This window comes from Pteronotus mesoamericanus, unplaced genomic scaffold (assembly GCF_021234165.1).
Source record: "Pteronotus mesoamericanus isolate MK-2021 breed Mesoamerican mustached bat unplaced genomic scaffold, CSHL_Meso_final scaffold_1066, whole genome shotgun sequence".
In the NCBI taxonomy this organism is placed as follows: domain Eukaryota; kingdom Metazoa; phylum Chordata; class Mammalia; order Chiroptera; family Mormoopidae; genus Pteronotus; species Pteronotus mesoamericanus.
In genome coordinates this window covers 1,956,985-1,978,114 of record NW_026555299.1, presented here as the reverse complement: position 1 = coordinate 1,978,114, position 21,130 = coordinate 1,956,985, and the positions used below count along the sequence as shown (strand labels likewise).

At 36.4% G+C, this 21,130-nt stretch overlaps 1 protein-coding gene across 11 annotated transcripts in view; it reads right to left on the bottom strand.

Annotated features, from left to right (window-relative positions):
• Positions 1 to 21,130, bottom strand: part of PHF21A (PHD finger protein 21A) — a 159,915-nt gene that overhangs the window by 72,767 nt on the left and 66,018 nt on the right. The gene's annotated exons all lie outside the window — the stretch shown is intronic.

Genomic DNA, 21,130 nt, shown 5'->3' with positions numbered 1-21,130 from the left:
TGTATAAGACTTGGGGACTTCCCTAAGACTAAACCTACTATTCTGATGATTATTTAATTTCCCTTTTTCCAGCATAATGATTCCCTCTCTCTAAACCAGTCTATAAAGGCTACGTCCCTTATTACTGAACATTCCTTCGGATAAGTAATTCCTCAAGGGAAGCTGTTCAAGATGAGCAATATGATATGCTGTTCCATTCTGGCTTCTTTTACTCTTGTCATTATTGGATATTACTCATCAGCCATGCTATGGTGGTCTATACACTATGAAAGTAGGTATATGTTGCCTATCTACAAGGAGTTTTCTCTGAAAGAGTTAACACTGATGTGGGTATGTTGCAGGGGAGGAACCTCTTCATGTCTTATCACCATTGACTTTCTTCTTTCCCAAACTTACTGTCTCACCTTCGCTCAGATATGGCCAATAGGGAGGTGAACAATTCTGTTGGTTTTAGGCAAAAATCAATTTTTTTCTGAGGAAGTAGCCCTTTCACCCTGTTTTGGCCTTGTCTAGACCTTCCATGATAGCAGATTAAGTCAGTCCTGATAAGACAGTAACAAAACCCAGATCATTTGTAGTTCTGGGCTATAAAAAAATCCTTCTACCCGAGGGAAACACTGATATCTGAGGACATTCTGATTTGATTAACTACGTTCTTCTTATAATCTCAAATTTTTTTAATTTTCATTTTGACATAATTCCCAAATTATAGAAAAGCTGTAATAATGGCACAGAATTCCCATATACTTTTCACGGAGAGTCCCCAAATGTTAACTCTGCCACATTTGTTTTATTCTTGTCTTTCTTCCTATGTGCGCATGTAACCACACACATTTTCCCCCCAAACTATTTGAGAGTAACTGAAAAACAATATGCCTTTACAACTATTTTGTAAATCAATCAATCAGATGGATTAGGAGGTAGATGTGTTGATAAAGCAAGTACAGGTAATGGGCATATGACTATCTGGGTGCTTATTAAAAAATTCTTTCAATTTTTACTGTATGTTTGAAATTTTTTCATAATAAAATGTTAGGGAAAAAAATCAGAAAATCAACATTAATACTATTATCTATAGACTTTATTCCAATATTATTTGCCAATGTCCCAATAATATTCTTTAGAAGAAATCCCAGATCATGCCTTGCAAGTTATTTAAATGTATCCTGTTTTCTTGTCTCTGATGGGGCATTGGAGGAAGTCTGCTTTGCAATGGTTCATGTTATTTGAGAGACCTGGTCTAAGGGTAAACCAAAATACCAAAATATCCAAAACTCTGTTAAGTTTGGCTTTTAAATTGTTAGTTCTTTTGGGGTTAGATATAGCTACATAGTTATGTCTTAATTGAGTTTTAAAATCAAAATTCCAACAGAATATTTGAAAACATTCAAGCTTGGTAGCACAGAAAGTGTTTTTTGGTCAAGTACACCTCGGGGAAAACTGCCCAGCATGGAAAATCCAGTTGCTGACAATCTATGACGTAGGCAGCATGCATGAGGCGTGCACGCTGACAATATGTGGGTTTAAGAATGCCATCCCAATGCTTTACGATCCTCTGCCGAAAGAGGTGTCAAGGTTCTTTTTATTAATATACCTCTTTTTGGCCCTTTAAAATAAACCTAAGAAAAATTATAGAGAAGGGCTGTTTTTTCCCTTCTCAATATAAAAATGCAGAAAAGCTTTATATACCCTGCTTGCCCCTCAAACAAGTTTATGTGGTAAACTGTCTCCATACTGAACGGCTGACTGCCTTTTATAATCTGAATTAGAAAATGCAAAAAAAAAAAAAAATCCTTTAAAGTCAAACAGTGGAATTAACATATGAGCAGAGCTCCTGTGGGCATTTAAATCCGTAATTAAAAAACCCGAGACACGTTGGCTTGGCAATCGTTATTGTCTAACGTGCACAGATAGCCAAAAGGTACTGAAATGCGACATTCTGTCCCACATGACTCACTCATTCAGCAGAGACAGGCTCACAAAGAATGCTGAGAAGGTCTCACATCTTTAAATGCCCGGCCCACCAAAGGTCTTTCCCCCAGCAATGATAAATGCCCAGAGGTCCTGGGGAGACACTGTTGGATGTTTAGAACCCGGGAAATCTGCTTTTGCTAGCATGCTCCATTTCTATGCAGGAAAAGGAATCCTTTTCTGAAAAATTAAAAGTCTGAGAGTAGTAACACACACATATGCACGCAAATCATCATTCCTATCTGATGTATGAGAGCACAGCACACAGCACAGCAATCTAGCTCCGAGCCTCCCTCCAGATTATAAATAGGCTGCCAATCCAAGCAGCAGCTGTCTCACATTGCTCTTCTTTTCCTCCCTGATTTTATTATATTTCAAAGATGATGCACAGATTTCTACCAAGTTTTCTCTGCGCTAACAGGTACAATATGCACAGGCCAAGGAAATTTGTTTTTAAGATTATTCATATCAAACAATATTCCATGCTAATCTGCCATTGTTTACCTTATTTATACATGTATAAGGGGTTTAACAGGTTTGCACTCCTGCATTTTCTGTTATAAATTAGGCCCTCAGTATTATAATTCTACACTCAATCGCAGTCAACCAAGAAATTGCCTTTATAAAGGCAACTGAGCACCCTGCCCTTTCTGGGCTTGGAAAACAGTACTACCTACACCTGAATGCAGATGCCTGCACAGGAAACACACAAAATACAATGCAATTTGATGAAGTCTTTAATGCATACAACTCTTTCAAGAATGAAGCAAACCAATCAACTAAATGTATTGCTTAAAATCTTTAAAACACCCGAATGCTAAAGACATAACTGATTCACCTTCCACCACATGAGGACTAACAGCCAAAACCATAAGGAGACACCCTTTGTCCACATATGAAAAAACTACCTCCTCAAAATCAGTATTCAGGGACGCCTTTTAAAGAATGATTCCTATCTTCTCTTTATCCTATTTTTAGCATATAATTCACATTGGGAAGATACTTAATAAGCAAAGTGGTGAATATTTTATTCTTGTTTATAATAAATACACTAAGAATTCTTACTTGGCTATAAGGAATTCATTTCACTTCAGCATCAAAATACAAACAGGATAATATTTATTTACTACAGTTGGAATTATTTAGTAGGCTGGTACATAATTTTCTAAATGACTGAGTTGGGAACTTTTGGGGGAAAAAATTTCTAAAAAATTTTTTAGAGGGTAAACTTTGGGGGATACACCATAAAAGGATTTGAAAAACTTCTCCAAAAACTACACTTGTATTCTTAGTTATCTTGGAAACTTAAAACTTTATAATGTTTATTTGGTGTCAGAATACAAAATTATTTTAATTTTCAAGTACATGCGTACACAGCTGTCTCTGAAGTTTTAACTGGAAAGTCCTGGTCCTTTTGGACCAATTTAACATTAACTTCTATAAAAATAATACTACTACACATCAAAATATTAACAGTTGAATGCTGAGCTTACCAGCAATTTCATCTTGCTGAATTAGTTGTAGGTTTTACAATAAAATACATTATTTTCATAATTAGAATAATAATTGTACTATCTACTATAGTTTGGGGAAAAATATTTTTCTCTCTTTATACTTTAAGTCTTCCTGACTCAGCTGTAATGATCCCATTAAAGTCTACAGGTTAAAATACTTCTTTACACTATAAAAGTTTGCCCTTTTAAAGGTGTATTTTAATTTTTTATTCGCTTTAAGCATGTATAGTAATACACCTCTGAAAGACACAAGAACACAGGATGACTGCTAGACGCACTTTCAATCCTTTTGGGTCTCCAAATTAAGCCAAAAATCCAATGCTGACACAATCATAGTATTATTTTATCAGAATTTTACTTTTTCAAAACAAAATGCCGCTTTTGAAGGAGTGATATCTGCCATCACAGACTACACTTGGTGAGTTAAGGAATTAACTCACAAAGTGAGTAACTTCTTGTCCCATAATTTTTGGTAATTTTTTTTGCACTTAATGTTCTGAGATGTCCTTTCGCTGATTAATCCTACTTGATACTTACTGAGTTTCACAAAATCTAACAATTACTTGAGTTGAATTTTTTTCTCATATAATAGGTTCTAGGGGTCCAACTAAGTAATTGTTCTGAAAACAGACTGTTTTTATCCTTCAGTTCTTTAAAATTCAAAAAATTCTCCACTGTCTTCATTGTTAAACTGTATTTTCTTAAATATAACCTAAAAACATGGCAATAAATTCCATGTCATTTCCAATAGTACACCTGAAATAAAAACATCAAATTTCCACTAGAATGCTTTTAGTTAAAAGTAGTGCAGCTTTACTCTACCTTACCTATCCTGCAGTTACATGGTAAAAATAACAACAAAGGCATAAAAGAAAATAAGAACATGAATCCCTAAATTAGGAGAGGGAGGCAGATAAAACATTCTTATTTATGAAAGTGTTTTAAAGACTTATTCTTTGGATGGCATTTTATTACTTGATTTGATAATTATCCTTCTCACTGAAATTTATTCTTGAAACTGAAATGTAATGCACTATCTTCTGCAAGAAGAAAGTCCTGACATATACAACTAATACAGTAGGTTGTTATTCATTACAGGCATTGGACAAAGAATCAACACTAAACAATAGAGCAAACTGCTGACTCTATCTGGAGAACATCTTGCTAATACATTAAAAGCTACTGCAGGTTTAGAATCCCAGCCTCTGAAAAGAAGTATCCAGAGAATATAACCAAGCTACATTTTTGGCTTCTATTCTCTGATTTAAGTGAGTGTCAAACAACCAAAAATTTTTTTTCTCTCCAGAGGCTCTCCTCCAATCAAGAATACTTCGTTATAAGAGGACACTGAACAATCTTTCATTCTAATCATCTGATTTTCCCAGGTTTTTAACACTTGTCTAACATTATGATCATGAGATTCTTCTTTAAACCAGTGAGGGCTACAATCTGATTTCAATAATAGGCATTTTTTAAAACAAAATGAAAACAGACAATGGGGAGAGTATTCTTTTTTTGGCCCAAAATGTATAATAAGTAAGCTACTTTTCATTAGTGTTCTATTCTCTGTTACTAAAATTTAACTTAAAAACAACTTTAAACACAAAATTCAAAAGATCTTTTAATCCTAAACTATGTATTTTTAGATCTTCTAAAGAAACAACTTGTATCATAAACAAAATAAAACCAATTTTCACTAAATATCAAATTTGTGCTAGTATTTTATGCTTTCATTCAATTATTTTTACTTCTTTTTAAATTTGCAATTTTCAGAAATTGAACGTCATTTTTCCTAAACCACCGTGCATGTGCGTGCGTGTGTGTGTGTGTGTGTGTGAGAGAGAGAGAGAGAGACAGAGACAGAGACAGAGAGACAGAGACAGAGACAGAGAGAGAGAGAGACAGAGACAGAGAGATTACTCCAGCAATTTCTCTATTTTGGGGAGGGCTGGGAGGACTGAACATAAAAACATTTCAGAACAGTAACATCTATCCATATTTGCTCACAAGTAAATAAACATTTCAAACAGCAAATAATGCAGTACCATAAGGAGCTACAGACTCTATCAGTGAGTGGAGTTCTATAAGAAATTCATGTATAAGGGAGCACTTAGTAAACAAGTGCTCTTATACCATAACACTTTCAGCCTCCCAAGTTCAAAGTCTCAAAATCACCTCTCATTCTTTCTCCTGACTTGTGGCTTCTTCAATCAATTCCTAATCCTGGTTATTCTTGTTCTGTATCTGCAGTACTATTCAGTTCAACCTCTCTTCCTCATACCTCTTGCCCCTTACTTGTGTCAGATAAAATCTCCTTACCCCTCAACTGTAACAGTATGATTCTAACGGTACTTCTGCACCCCATTTCTCCCTTCCGTACAGTGCTGCCAGATTAATTTCAAAAAATGCGTAACTGATATTCATTATGTCATTTCCTAGGCTAAAAAAACAACAACAAAATAGTAAAAAATCATAGACTATTACAGTTGGGAGGGGCCCTGGTGGTCCCTGAAACCATCGGCTGAGAGAGAGGGGGAAGGGAAGGTAATGGAGCTGAAGCCTAGAAACAAGAACCCAAAGTGCCCAGGACCCAATGAAGTAGGCAGGGATCTGGCAGGATTTAACCTAATTGTTCATGCAGACTGCACAAATTCATTATCTTCATAAAAAGTTCATAGTAAACATGCATAACAAGGCAGTATATATTTTAAACTGTTTAGTTAGCAGATTCTTTTCTTTTTGGATTTACAGGCATTCTGAGGCAGGTCAAATCAAAGGGTTTGGCTGGGACTCTTCCTCTGGTTTTGTCTGTAAGGGTTGCCAGTGTCTGGCAAAGAATGCAATAATCTTAGTTTTTCCAGAGACTTTGTTAACACTGTACTCAAGTCGAAATTATCCTTCAGTATTCAGGAGTGACACTTGCCCAGAGACTACGGAAGTGGTGTGAGACATAAATGCTTGATTAACGTTAGCAGAACCATTATAGGTCCATGGGTCCTAGATTGGTCGCAAAGTTACCCAATTTTCCCCAACGCACATCTTTCGCCCCCTCTTCCATACTAAAATGAAAACCATAGCTCTATTAGCTGATAGCTTAAGTCACAGTCAAAGCCCAAATCTTACTGAAGTAAGTACTGTTTTATACATAAAATTGTCCTAATCTGTAAATTTCTCAAAAGCAAAGTCACCAGAGTTTGGTTTCTATAAATCTAGAGCAACAACCAGCGTCCTTAGGATCCTATTACACAAAATGATGCCAATCTCATTTTAAAAGGGGAGAATATCTTTATATTTACTTTATAAAAAAATTTTTATTCCTTGCCCAAGGATGTTTATTGGTGAGAGAGGGAGAAAAACAGAGAGAGCGCGAGCGCGTGCAGGAAACATCAATAGGTTGCCTCCCATACGTGCCATGACTGGGGATCAGACGCACAGCCCAGGTATGTGCCCTGTCCAAGAATCAAACCCACAACCTTTTGTTGCACAAGACAATGTTACAACCAACTGGGCCACCCAACCAGGGCTCATTAAAATTTTTTTCAAAAATTAAAGTATTGTGTAATCATCCCTTCACCTCAGAGATAAGCACTGTTAATTGTTTATTATTTCTGATTTTTCCCCTTAGTTTTATATAACAACAATGGGATGCAATATTGCACATTTTCTGCCCTTATTTTGTTTACTTAACAATACGTCATGGACATGTTTTTTTCCATGACAATAATGTACCACTTCTTTTTTGTAACAACTGCACTCATGAATACACCATACTTCATTTAACAAATCTCCTATAATGAATATCATTTTCAATTTTCCACTATTACAAAAAAAGCTTTAATAATATCCTTGTAAATATATCTTTATTCAGTACATGAATCTTTCCTGAGAATAAATTCTTCAAAGTTACATTGCTGGGTCAAAGAAGGGGCCAATTTAAAACTTGGATTCCTATTCCAAAACTGCTCTCCAGAGAGGCTATGCAGGTAAATTGCCTGTTTGTCTATACCTTACAAGTATGCAGACTTGACACCTTTAAAGTTTTTTACTAGTTTGATAAGCAAAAAATGTTTCATTATTGTTCTAATTTATAGTTCTTTGATTAGGGAAATTTAGTATCACTTTATGTTTACTAGCCAGTAATAATTTTAAGATGGCCAATGATTTACACAAAGATGAATATATATATGTGCACATGTATCTCTAATAAGTAGGCTATTACAGTACATTTATTTGCATCTCTGTGAGCTCCTCTCCAAATGCACCACTATCCTCTACCCAAGAGGTAGTTACTATACTAAAATTTTTTATCATTCTTTTTTCCTTCATAACTTTATTACTTACATAACTTTCCATACACAATGTTTTATTAGTTTTTATGTATTCTTCTGTACCTCATATTTCTTTCTTTTTTGTCCAATATTGTGAAATTCTCCTTGTTGACACACATACTTGTAGTTTCACGTTTTTGAAAAGTACAAAACAGTATTCCACTGTGGGAATTTACCATAATTTATCTATTCTGTCAAAAGACATCTAGAGTGGTTCCATTTTCTGTTATGTTAAGGCGACTGCTATGAGTAGTTTGTCTAAGAGTGGCTCCAGAGCTGTGCTGTCCAGTACTGTGTCCACTAGTCACACATGTGGCTGCCGAGCACTTGAAATGCGGCTATGAACTGAGGTGTGTTGTAAGTGTAAAATGTAAGCATCAGATTTCAAAGGAAGGTAAGACATTTCATTGATAATTTTTAATACTGATATGTCTGGATAACATTTTAGATATATTTACACCTTAATAAAATTTATAGTTAAATTTAATAAAATATATAATTAAAATTATGATAGTACAATTATTTTGTGTTTATTTTTTTCTAATGTAGCTACTTTATGTAAATGTAAAACTACATATGCAGTATCTGTTCCACTTCTATTGGACAGTACTACTCTAGAGTATATATACCTAGGAGAAGAACTGGTGAGTCATAATAAATCCTCAAATTTTATAGAATACACAAAATTTTTTCCAAAGAAATACAACTATTTTTCATTCCATCCAGCAGTGTATAGTTTCTTTCTTGCTGCTCTATTCTCACCAATAGTTGTGTATTTTAATTTTTGTCTATCTGGCAGAAGCGAAGTGGCACCTCATTGTGGTTTTAAATCTCATTTCCCTCATTACTGATAAGGTTGGTCGACTTTCATATATTTGTCCATTCATGTTCCTTCTCTGTGACACGCACTAACATTTTTACTTCTTTTGTGACTTTCATATTAATATCCACTGCATACTTGTCTCTTGGGATACTCGTTTTCTTAGAGATTCATACTTTTTATATATGGCTAATAGCCCTTTGTCAGGCATGTGTTGAAAATATTTTTTGAGGTTCTTATTGTTGCTCTTGCAATTTTGTTTTTACTGCCTTTGCCTTAAATGTTTTTCTTCTTTTTTTTTCTCCCTATGTTAGCCTTTCCCTGTATGGCTTCTGGTTTTATCATGCTAAGAAAGGTCTTCCACACTCCAAGATTAAAAACAACAACAACAAAAAATATCAAAACTCTTTTCTTCAAGTATTGTTATAGTTTTATACTGTACCTCTAACCCACCTTAAATCTATTTTTAAAGTATGACATAAAATAGAGGCCAGAAGAGACAAAAATTAGGGTGACTATCAAGCTCTTCACAAGCCCCTTGGTGGCTAGCTATGGCTGTGCTATTCACCTCCTTTCTTCTCACCATCAGCCTCCCGCCAATGCACACACTCACACACATATGCACCCACAGAAACCAGCATGTAGTCCATGTAGGACTTTATATTACACAGCACCGCTCTAAACCTTAGATGAGGATGTTGGGCAAGTGCAAGACCCATACCACACAAATCAAAGTACTTCCTCAGGAATTTTCAACTGAGATAAGGCTGGGGTGAGTTTTTCTTAAAAAGGTGACTAAGTTTTGAGCCTGGAAACTACTAGAGGCTACACTGAGTGGCAGAGAATGAAGCGGAGGACATAGATGTAAGAGAAAGAGCAGCTTTCTAGTCTGTGAGGACTGAAGAGGTTTGCTGCTTGCATTCCTGAAGCTTATTCAGCTATTCCCTTCCTTCAATGGCTGATACCCTAAAATCCTTCCAATAAATCTTCTCTTTTGGCTTAAGCTAGTTAGAGTTGAGTTTGTAATTTGCAATCAAAACAGTCCTGACTAGTGTAGGGACTCACTTGATATTTTTCCTAAAGTGGGTCACCAACTGTTCTAATACCATTTATTAAATAAACCATCTTTCCCTACTTCCGAAATATACTAAATTCCAATTTAAACGAAAGGTTTTACTTTTGAGTTTGTTTTGTTCTGCTGATCTGTTTCTTCTTGCCAGGATGATACAATTTCACCTATTATAACTTTCTAGTATGTTTTGATTCTGGCAATTCATTTATTCACTACCCATATCTATATTGAATACATTACACTGTGATAGACACAGAGACGATACCCTTGAATAAACAGAAGACAGCCTGACTCTTGAGGGGTTTCAAACCTAGAACCAAGAAAAGATAAATAGTTATGATAAAATATAATGAAGTTGGGTTAAAGGCAATAGGATGAACTAGGTGAATGTCCATCAGTTGGACCACCCTGATCTAACGGTCAGGGAAGGCCTCCAAAAGAAAGTGATTTTTACACTGAGACTTGAAAGATCCATATAAGTTCATCAAGATGGGTAGGAAAATAGTGTCTACGAAGAAAGAAGGATAAGTTCAAAGACACAGAAGGATCAGAGTCCATTTAGTTAGTGAGAGAAACCCCTAAATGGTGTTTGGAGGGAAAGAGAAAGTGCAGGTGAGCATCATACAGGGATTTAAGTCATTTTGGGACTTTGGTCAGAAAAGCAGAGAAGACACTGAGAGGTCATTAAGCCATGATTCAGATATGCATGTCTGAAGACTCATTCTAGCTACAATACTGAGAAGGGAGGAAGACTAGAAGCAAGGCTATTCCCACAAAAGCTCTTTTAGTAAGCCAGGCAAGAAGAGATGATGATGGCATGGACTAAACCTGTGATTATGGAAAGAAGATAAACTTAAGAGCTATTTTAGAGGAATGCTGGTGGGACCTAATGACTAAATTTTGGAGATGAGTGAAAAGGAACAGTCCAGGAGGCCTTTCAGGTTTCTGTCTTGATAACAGTAGAGATTGGTATCATTCACGGCAATAAGAAACAAGCCGAAGAGAATGAGTTTTGTTTGGGACACCCTGAGTTTGAGGAGCCTGTGGGACAGTCAAGTGAAGTTGTTCAGTAGCAGCTGGATTACAGGTCTGGGCTAGAAATGCAGCAATTCCAATGACTGTTTTCCACCGTTTCCTTGGCGACATTTGGGTGAACTGTATGTAGAACAATCTGTCAAAGTTCCCAAGACATCCAGTGGAATTTTGAATGGAGTAATATTAAATTTATAGATTTCAGGAGAATTAACTTCTTTAAAATGCTGAATCTTTCCATCCAGAATGAAGGTACAGATTTTCATTTGTTCAAATCCTTTTGTATTCCTAAGTAAAGGTAAAGGTATTCTACAGTTCACATTAAATTTATTTCTGCTTTTTAGAAGATTGCAAAAGATTGCTTGCTTTTGCCCTGACTGGTATAGCTCAGTTGGTTGGGCGTCACTGTGCAAAAGTCTCTAGTTTGTCTCTAGTTTGATTCCTTGCCAGTTGGGTTACGACTTGGTCCCTGGCTGGGACGCATACAGGAAGCAACCCATCAGTGTTTCTCTCTCTCATCGGTGTTTCTTTCCCTTTCACTGTCCCTTCCCTTCTCGCTAAAAATAATCTTTAAAAAGATAAATAAAAGGTTGCTTATTTTTTTGACTAGATAATTTTTTCTTATTTTTATTTTCTCACAGGATACTATTGTTATAAAGGAAAAGTTCTTGGTTTTGATTTTTACCTTGTATAGGGCCACCTTACTAACTTATTAATTATAATAATGTTCATTGATTTTCTTGGTTTCTCTAAGTAGACAATTACATCATCTGCAAATAATGATAATCTACACCTATTGCTCCAATACTGTTTTATTTTTTATTGAACTTATTGGGGTGATAGTAATAAAATTATGTAGGTTTCACATGTACACTTCCGTAATATATCATCTGCCTATTGTATTGGATGCTCATCAGCCCAAGTCATTTACCCTCTTCCACCTCTCCCTACCCTCTTTCCCTCTGGTAATCACCATATTGTTTTCTGTCAACAAAGTTTTTTTTTTTACTTAATCATTTCATCTTTTTCACCCAGACTCTCTAACCCCCTCCCTAATAGTTGTCAGCCTATTCTCAGTATCGATGAGTCTGTTTGTACTGTTTGTTTTTCATTTCCTTTTCATGTGTCATTTTACTATCAAGAATATCCAAAATAATCTTTTTTTCCCTTGGTCAGTATAGCTAAGGGTTTGTTCATTTTGCTGATCTTTTCAAAGAATCAACTCTTAGTTTTAATTTACTGGTTCTTTATTTCTGACTAATTTGGTTGGAGCACATTCAGTCAAAATTTTTCAGAAAGTCTCTATGAATACTGTATTTTCCTGAGACCAAAATGTCTTCCTTTTACCCTCAAATCTAAGCGATTCTTTTCCTAAATCTAAAATTCTAGCATCATAATCCTGAAACCTCAGAATTCTATAAAATTCTACTATCTTTTAGCATTGAGTTGTTGATAAAAAAAAAAAAAGTAATGTATTCTTATTCCTTTGTAAGAAACTTTTCAGTTGTTATTAACTATTGAAAAGTTTGTGGGATTTTTCTCCTTATTTATGAACTTAACATTGTTAGCATTTATAATCAGTCTTTTTCTACCACATAATCTTGTGTGATGCTAAGAACTTTATATCAAGATCTGAGGCTTTTTTTTTTTTAATTCAGAAATTTTTTTTTCTTCTGTGATTTCTTTGATCACTGCTTTTCTTTTGACACTCCTATTACACAGATACTACATCTCTTAGGCCTAGTCTCCATGTTTATTTTCTCATATTTTCCATCTCTTTGACTCTTGGCTAAGTTATAGGAGAATTTCTTAATTTCCTTCTAATTTACAAATTCATCTTCTTGTAGAGTCCATTTTTTTAATTCAGTCCCTCTATGAGGTTACTTTTCAATACTCCTATTCATTTCATTCTTTCAACAACTTTATTGAGCATCTAATTGGTGTCATTCTGGGCTCTTGAAGGAGGTAAAGGAGTTAGCTGCATGACTATTTCAGAGCTCCAGGCTGAGAGAACAGCCATTATAAAGCCAGGAATTGGGAACAGCCCAGCTGTTCAAGAGCAGCAAGGAGCCCAGTGTAGCTCAAACAGGATGACTAGGCTGGAGAAGATGACAACAGGCCATGAGGCCTTATAGGACTTGACTTTTCTTCTGTGGGCAATAAAAATAGCCTGTTTTTGTTCTACTGATGAAATTAATATCCTCTGAAAGCTCACTGAGAATACTAATAAAAATGTAAAAAGTTATCCCCTATTTTCTTGCATGTGAGGTAGTGAATTTGTTTTGATTGCTCAGCTTCATATCCCATTTTCAAGCTGTTGATTCTCTTCACCTAGCTGGTGACTTTTTCTTGTCTGCTTATACTTATAAAGGTTTAGTTAAATCAATATATGTGTGGCCATAAAAGTCCAAAAAAAGGTTTTGTCCCAGGCAAAGTGTGTGGGGAAGTCTGAGAATGGACAAGTAGGGGGCCCACCTTGAAGGAAGCAGTTCACAATAGTTTTTATTATACTATTAATTCGCAGGAAGCACTCAAGGGTCAACAGGAAGAGCTCTAACTTAAACCTGGAGACCTATACTCTAAGTCTTACTCTTCATATGAGTCAATAATATCTTAAAAATCAGGATAGGTGTAGGCTCAATTGTAGCTCTATAAAGACTGACTTCAGTTCTGTATTTCACTCCACCCTTCTCAGCAGTAAAAACAAAAGGTCAGTATTACAGAGAGCAAACTGAAATTACAGATCACTATCAGGATCTCAGTCTAAACTGCACAATCTGCAGCTTCGATAGTCCTTGACTAAAGTCAGAGAAAATAATTTAAAATTTTTCCTATGATTAAATATTATCTGCATTAATGAAAAAGACTGAATGCTTATCCATCTGTTTCCCTTTCTACATCTTCTGAAAACTTCCAAGCAATATAGCTATGAAAAACCCTCAAATAAGTTTACTATTATTTGATACCAGCAGCATTTTTCGGGCAAAGAGATTAGGTCTTTTATAAGCCTAAAGTACATGTAACTGAAAATGTTCCAGTAGGAGAATTTAACCTTCCAGGTCTTTTTGTGCTGGCTTCTGAGTATGAACTGTGCCAGATATAACAGGGTTACTAGATGTGGTTCCTTCTGAACAACCTCTGGCAGTAATCCCAAGTGACTTTTCACTCTACTCTTGTATTTTAGCGGGTAGAACATAATACAAGTCACATAGGAAATGGAATTAAATTAAACAGAGTGGTCCCATCTCGGTGGAGAATGGAGGAAGGACAGAGAGAGGCAGGGTAGGGCAGTGTTAGAAGGAAATACCTATACTATAACTATAAAGTGATGATTCTACTAGTAGTTATAAACAAAGAAAATATTATGTTACACAGACTAATAAAGTTTCTTTAGGGATTCTTTAATTCTAAAATAATGTAGCAATTTAATTATAAGTAGAAGAGACAATGTTTGACTAGTGATTTTCAAAAGGTAGGAGGGGTGAGGGCTTGGAGCTCTGTAGCCCTTCTATAATCTAAGATGACTTTAAGAGCAAAATGGTTACTCATTGAGGTATATTAGAAAATTAGGGTATAAAGTATAGAAAATAAAGAGTATGTGCTGAAGGACTGACTGCATTAAGAGGTCCTGCTGGTAACAAACACTTGCTCACGGTTCAATCTTAAAGTCTCTTACACAAAACGGCATACTATGGTAGGGAGTGGAGGATTCTGTACATGTTCAAGTTTAAGCACCATTGTAATTTTTTCTCATAGTTCTGATTCTCTCTCATGAGTATTACTTAAGTAGTAAAAACTCAGGAATAGCTCCCCCTTTCCTCTTGGGTTAAATATAAATCTATTCACCCTCAGAACTACACTGAGAGAGCTCACAGTAGGATACTATACACACATATCCACATACACATTCCCCATGCACAATATTAAGGTTCTTGATCTAGACAGAGTAAGAATTTTCCAGGTTAGTCCCCTTCTTTGCCCGTGTACTAGATTTTGGCATGCTTTTACATAGTAAAAGGGTCATTCTCAGTGACTTTTCATGATGAAGATAACCCAGTAAGCACTAGATACATGTACTTATTTCTCTTTCTCTTCTTTAAAACACCTACTAAAAAAATCCAACCTCCTTTTCTCTTTCTCCCTCCTTCTCCATCACCTCCTTCCCCACTGCCCTCCAACGGTTTCAAACACAGGAGCAGAACTGGTCATATTTTTAAAAACTGAATTTTTCACAACACAAACACAAATGCTTTTTAGAATACACAGAAGTCACTTAAAAAGGTGAAAACACCAGGAGGATAGAAAAGACAAGGCACTTAAAAAAATGAGATCTTCAAAAAATTGGGGATGTATAGCGAAAGTACTATGTTGACAATGATTTGAATGTTGTGATTATTTATGTTAAGCAATAACATTTTATTTTTGCTGCACATTACTAAACACACTGAAAACTGATGGTTTTTTAGTAATTTAGTCAAATTTATCTCGGGAATATTAACCAAGGGTTTAATATGAAAGTTAGAAGTTTCTTCTCCTTGGTTTCAATCACAGGCAGGCCAAGATTACTTGCTTTTTTCTAGTAAGAGGGTACTTCTTTTCTAGGGTGGTATGATCTACTTAGTGAGGTATGCATGTCAGGATTCCAAAGGTCTGCCTATTTTGTTGCTTTATTATCATGTTCATGCCTAATATATAAAGACCCAGATTTAAAATAAATTGGGAAGCATTCCTTGGTTTTATTATTATGAATTTTTATTTTGTAAAATTTCAAATATACAGAAAAGTTCAAAGAATAGTACAATGATCTCTTGGATAAACCAAGTGTCTATATATCCTCCTACTCTGCTCCAAATCGTCTATCTTTTTTGCCCATGAACCACCTGAAAGTAAACAACATGGCATTTAATCCTTAAATATTATACTTCAGTAGTAGACATTTGTATTTCAGAATGATTCTGAGCCTTATAGTAAAGCTATACCCCAGAATTCCTTGAAATTCAACACTATGAGAACAGAATTCACCTATTTTTTAAAATCCAAGTCTGTTTAAAAATGGGAATTTCCCATACTATAATATAATCTGAGATTTACAGAATAATCTTCTGGAACTCAATGTCTAAAGGAAGGTAATAAATAATTCCTCAGAATTACTAATTCAATAGTATTATGGTTATTGTTCAGGAGGTGAGTTAACTAAATATAGTGCGCTTCATTTTGATAAAAGCAGACACATCTCACCTCTGTGGACATGAGCAATCGTCATCTTCAAAAGGGCATATGCCAGACCTGTAGGCATACCTGAACCAAACTTTTGGATCACTAAACAAGTTCTATTGGCCATTTTAAAGTGGAAGCTAGAATTTGACAATGATCAAGAAGATCCTAGGGGAAGCCAATTTATAGTCTGCGTGGTTCATGCAATTCTGGGAAAATCTGTCAATTCTTGAACTGGTCTGGCATAAGGTACAGGATGGGCCCGGGACACTTTATAAGACTGGACTGACACCATCAGCTCATTATTGCGAAAACTGGGCAACTGAAGGAAGAGGCCGGTGAAATGCGTAACATTTCTCATGGACAAGCAATTCGAACTCTGTCAATCTCACCTACGTCCTACAACTCCGCCATGCTAATCAGGGCCTCCGTAAGATTTCTTTCTAGTACCTCCTATTATTCTAACCCTCCCTTTCTCATCTCACTGTTCTACCCCTCCTTTCCATAGAAGAAATTTAAAATTTTAATTTTGTGAGGATTTTTTTTATCCTCACTTTTAAAATGCCACTGGGGTCCCTTAGATGTAAGAAACTCAATCGCTATAAAGTGTATGTTATATGATCCTTAAGCATGAATAAATGATATAGGAATAAGATTCACAACATAATGATGATCCTATTCTATCCAAAGACCTATTTCAAAAGTTATATTCAAGTAGAGAAAGAAAACAAGTGTATGTAATAGTGGAATTTATCAGAAATATCATGCATCTGAAGACACAGGCTACTGCTGTTTACTTACATGATCACCTTTATTATTCACCTACCCATAAAAGGTTTTACTCAAATTAATCCTTTCTGGTTAACACACTACATTCTACATCCAGAAAAACAACCAGAAAGGCAAGTAAAGCCTGTATCATGGTCTATTAGCTATTAACATCCGCAGTGTTCTCTCCTCCCACTGGCTAGCGAAGCCCTGGCCCCGAAGTGACAAAGATGAGCTCTGCCCAACTATTCCGCAGCTCTAAGGCAGTATTAACACGTTACAAAGTGCCAAAAGGGCCATTAAAAAAAAAAAAACTGACCCACTTTCAGAAGTCAGCAGCTTTTTCCTTCTGGTGAAGTATGAATATTTAAATCAGGCAGACACGTCAAGGAGCAAACATTCCGTCCTGAAAGCACTGTGCGCGTCTCCGGCTCAGAGCCGAAAGCAGCCTGCTGCCATACACCGACATGGAGAGGCGAGCTCGCTCAGGCCTCCACAAGGGCAGTTTTCTAATCATTGTGCTGCCTTTCATACTTGACGTTCCACATTTGGATGTGAGGGCAAAAAAACAGTAAAAGATGGATCACAGCAACTGCTTTAAATTATATACTTAATGATTTATATCAGGCATAATATAATTTAATTTGTAGTAAATCAAGCAAACTGAAGAAAGGTTAGGTTTGTGGTTAACAGCTGTAAATTTGTTTTTACCTTCATGATACAGAAACAATGCATTAGAGGAGTGCTACATTTGAGAAGATGGTAAACCTATCATAATAAAATTGACTAGAATCAAGTTCCAATCTAAGCACTACAGTTTAAATGAGATAAATAATAGCAACTGTCAATACAGCACAATATACAGGAAAAAACTGAAAAATAAATCAAACTAGTATTCAAAAGCCTACCTACATTCCAGCTATAGGCTCCCTTTGACTTCATTGAGAATGCACTATTAAATGAAAATGGGCCTTAAAAAGTGGAAAAATAGATATCAGAAAACTCATGTTAAGATAATATATATAATTGGAAATTTTAGGATCATCTGTTCCTACTCAAATTTATAATTTAAAACAGAAACTCCCAATCTTTACCTTGCCAGGGCCCCACCAGGATTACTGCCCTCCCAGCCCCTCACCACTCCCATTTGGAGCTCGTATTTTATCTTTCAAACAAACAGCACTTCTAAGTACATAAAATTACACAGCTGAAATTCACGGAGGGGGGCTGAGGTGGGTGGAGAAAGAAGAGAGCGCTTGCCTGCTTCAGCGCCTGATAGGTTTTAAGACTCCACTGCTACCCCAGCCTGATTACTTGCTATGTTGGACCCAAGTAAGCAAGCTGGGAATTAGAAAAAAATTATCAGAGCTTCTTAAATAAGCATTTTAGGTCCTAGTAAACCGAATCACAAGAAGGATCCAAGGCACTGCAAGGTATTTCAGAAAAAATGGTGGGAAATCAAGACTCTCTGCACATTTATTTAATGAGAAAGGGGCAGGGGCCTAACTTCAAAGGGGATCACCGTCCTCTAAAATGTGAAAGTTGCTAGACTTAGAAAATCCTACTGCCGCCTCTGGGAGTTCCTCTAATCCTTCCACCCTGCAATAAGGATATGGCAGCCACATGTCTTAGGGACACTCTGGTCAAGGTTTTCCTTCCTGGGATGTGGTCACCAGAGAAATAAGGAGAAACTCCCCTTTGGGTTGGACTCCGTGGCCTATGAGAGCACCAGTGGCTCTGTTTTCTTGCTCACTGAGATAAAGCACCACATTAAAACTCAATATATTTTGGGAAGAAAAGATAAAAACACAAAAAGGGCCTGTCTTATCTTCAAATATGCAATTCTCAGCTTTGTGAGCTCCGGCATTCAACTAGCCAGATTATTAAGCTTATTTAAAAGCTGAAGGCTTTCCTCCAAACTCCACCTTTTGCTATTTTCAGGGTTTGCTTCCGCGAGTGCGCCTGAGCTCGTGTCCATGTGCTTCACTCAACTCGCACACATCAGTGAGCAGTGGCAGAAACCCAGGTCCCCAGCAGGAGGTTTCATTGACTGTGCACAGGGCAGCACCAACAGCACTGGGGCCACCTCCCAGGAGGCGGCGCCCCGGCAAGGCTGCTATGCAAGGAAATCCACTTCCAGGAGGGAGAATGTGTCCCCATCAAGCAAAACTAGAGATTATTAAGACAAAAGAGAACAACCTCCCCCCCAAAAAAAATACCCCAAACAACAACAAAAACAAAAACACCCAAACCAAACCCTTGCCAGGGCAGCCTCGGCTAGAAACCAGAAAAAAGCCAGAATTTAATGTTTTCCAGTGGATGGATTAGGCTTCTCTGCTATTTAGTGGGTTATCAGAAGCCACTGTAAGGCAACATCATACTGGCGTTTCTAATTGTTTTAAATATTCCCCTCATATATATTCTCTGTCAGGAGAGATGGTAATGGGATTAAACCATAAGACCAAGATAATATCAAATGATGATGACCGTGGTGAAGATCTAGGTTGTAATCCCAATGGTAAATGAACTTTCTACATGTAAACAAACTGTAAAGCTCAATGACTAAGAAGGAGGTCTGCCTTCACTCTGTGAAGACTGTCTGGACAATTGAGAGTAGTTTCCAAAGATTCATCAAGGATCTCTCCACTCTATGCAGCAGGACACACACTGTGAATGTTCAAGTCAAAGGTACATAATCAGCTTTGAACTGTTTTCTGGTCTAGATCAAGGATGACATAGCCAGGTCAAAATAAACAGCTTTACCCTCAATAAAGTTTAAGCTGATCTAAAAGTGATTCAGGGGGGCTATTCAAGCATTTTTTCATGTTTAACAAGTGACAAACTCATAGAAAGTAAGTATTACTAACCAAATAAATATCATTAGGGGCAAATAAATCGGTATAGTACAGACACCGCCTGAGATAAAGGCTTCTGGGAAGTCACTGCTCTGCACTCCAGCTCTTCTGAAACCAGCCCCCTATGTAACTCACAGGGATGTGGGGAGGATTAGCCTGATGATGTCTGTAAAGTGCTTGGAGCTCCTTAGAGAAAAGTGATGTAAGTGGTTATTAATATATTCCACTGAGGTTGTGAGGTTGTACAACATTTTAAAGGAGTGAAACAATACTCTTTCATAGTTTATTATAAAGAATGTTTATAGTCTGGCAAAATGTTTTATAATTGTTTTTTCATTAGTTACTCCTTATTATCTACCCATTAGAAAGGGTTACAGTCCTAGCTCCCTCTTCTATATAAAGAACCCTGGAGAGGAAGGTAAGTGACTTTTCAAATAGAATGCATTCTTATCTCCCTTTCCAGATAAGACAGAGACTGTGAGCGACTTTTCGAGTCATACTCTAGAGGTGAAAGGGGTAAGCACAATTAAGGATCTGGAGATCATCACGGGTCAACAACAGCACTTTCTCTGCAATGTTCTGACACTGTTCAGACAAGAGTGCAGTGACCAGGAAGGAATCAGAGCACCTGAGATTAAGTGTTTGTTTTATCGTTTATTAGCTGTATAATCTTAAAGAAGTCACTTTTTCTTTATGTGTGTTTGTTACTTTCAAAAATCTGCACACTAGAGTTCAGTGGCGATCAAATTAAAGCATGTGACAACTATGGGCAAACAATGACGCACTGAGTAAATAAATTATTACCTTTATTAGATCTGTATTCTTATTGAGAATATGGGTTTTCCTAGCCTCTACAACTTTCGTAAAGACAGTTCGGTGCCCTCAGACAAAAATGAAATATGTAGTAATAATTTTTAAAATAGCTTTATTGAGATATAATTCACATACCATACACTTCAATAGCTTTCCGCATATTCACGGACTTGTACAACCATCACTACAATCAATTTTAGAACATTTCATCACCCTAAAAAGAAACTTCAAACACATTGGCAGTCACTCCCCACCGCTCATCTCTCTCTCTCTCTCTCTCTCTCTCTCTCTCTCTCTCTCACTTACACACACCCCCCCACCCCCCCCGTCCTGGGCAGTCATTAATCTACTTTCATTCTATATAGATTTGCATATTATAGACATTTAATATAAATGAAATCATACAATACGTGGCCTTTTGCGACTAACTGGTTTCTTGCACTTAGCATGCTTTCAAGATTCATGCACATGGTAGCATGTATCGGTACTTCATTCCTTTTACTGCCAAATAACACTGCATGGGTATACGACATTTTACTTAACTATCAGTTGATGGGTTGGCTCCACTTCTTAGGCTATCATAAATAGGCTGCTATGAACATTTGTGTACGAGTTTTGTTTAGGCATATGTTTTCCATTTCTTTTGGGTATATACCTAAGAATAAAATTGCTAAGTCACATGGTAACTCTATGTTTAACATTTTGAGTAACTGCCAGACTGTTTTCCAAAGTGTCTGCACCAT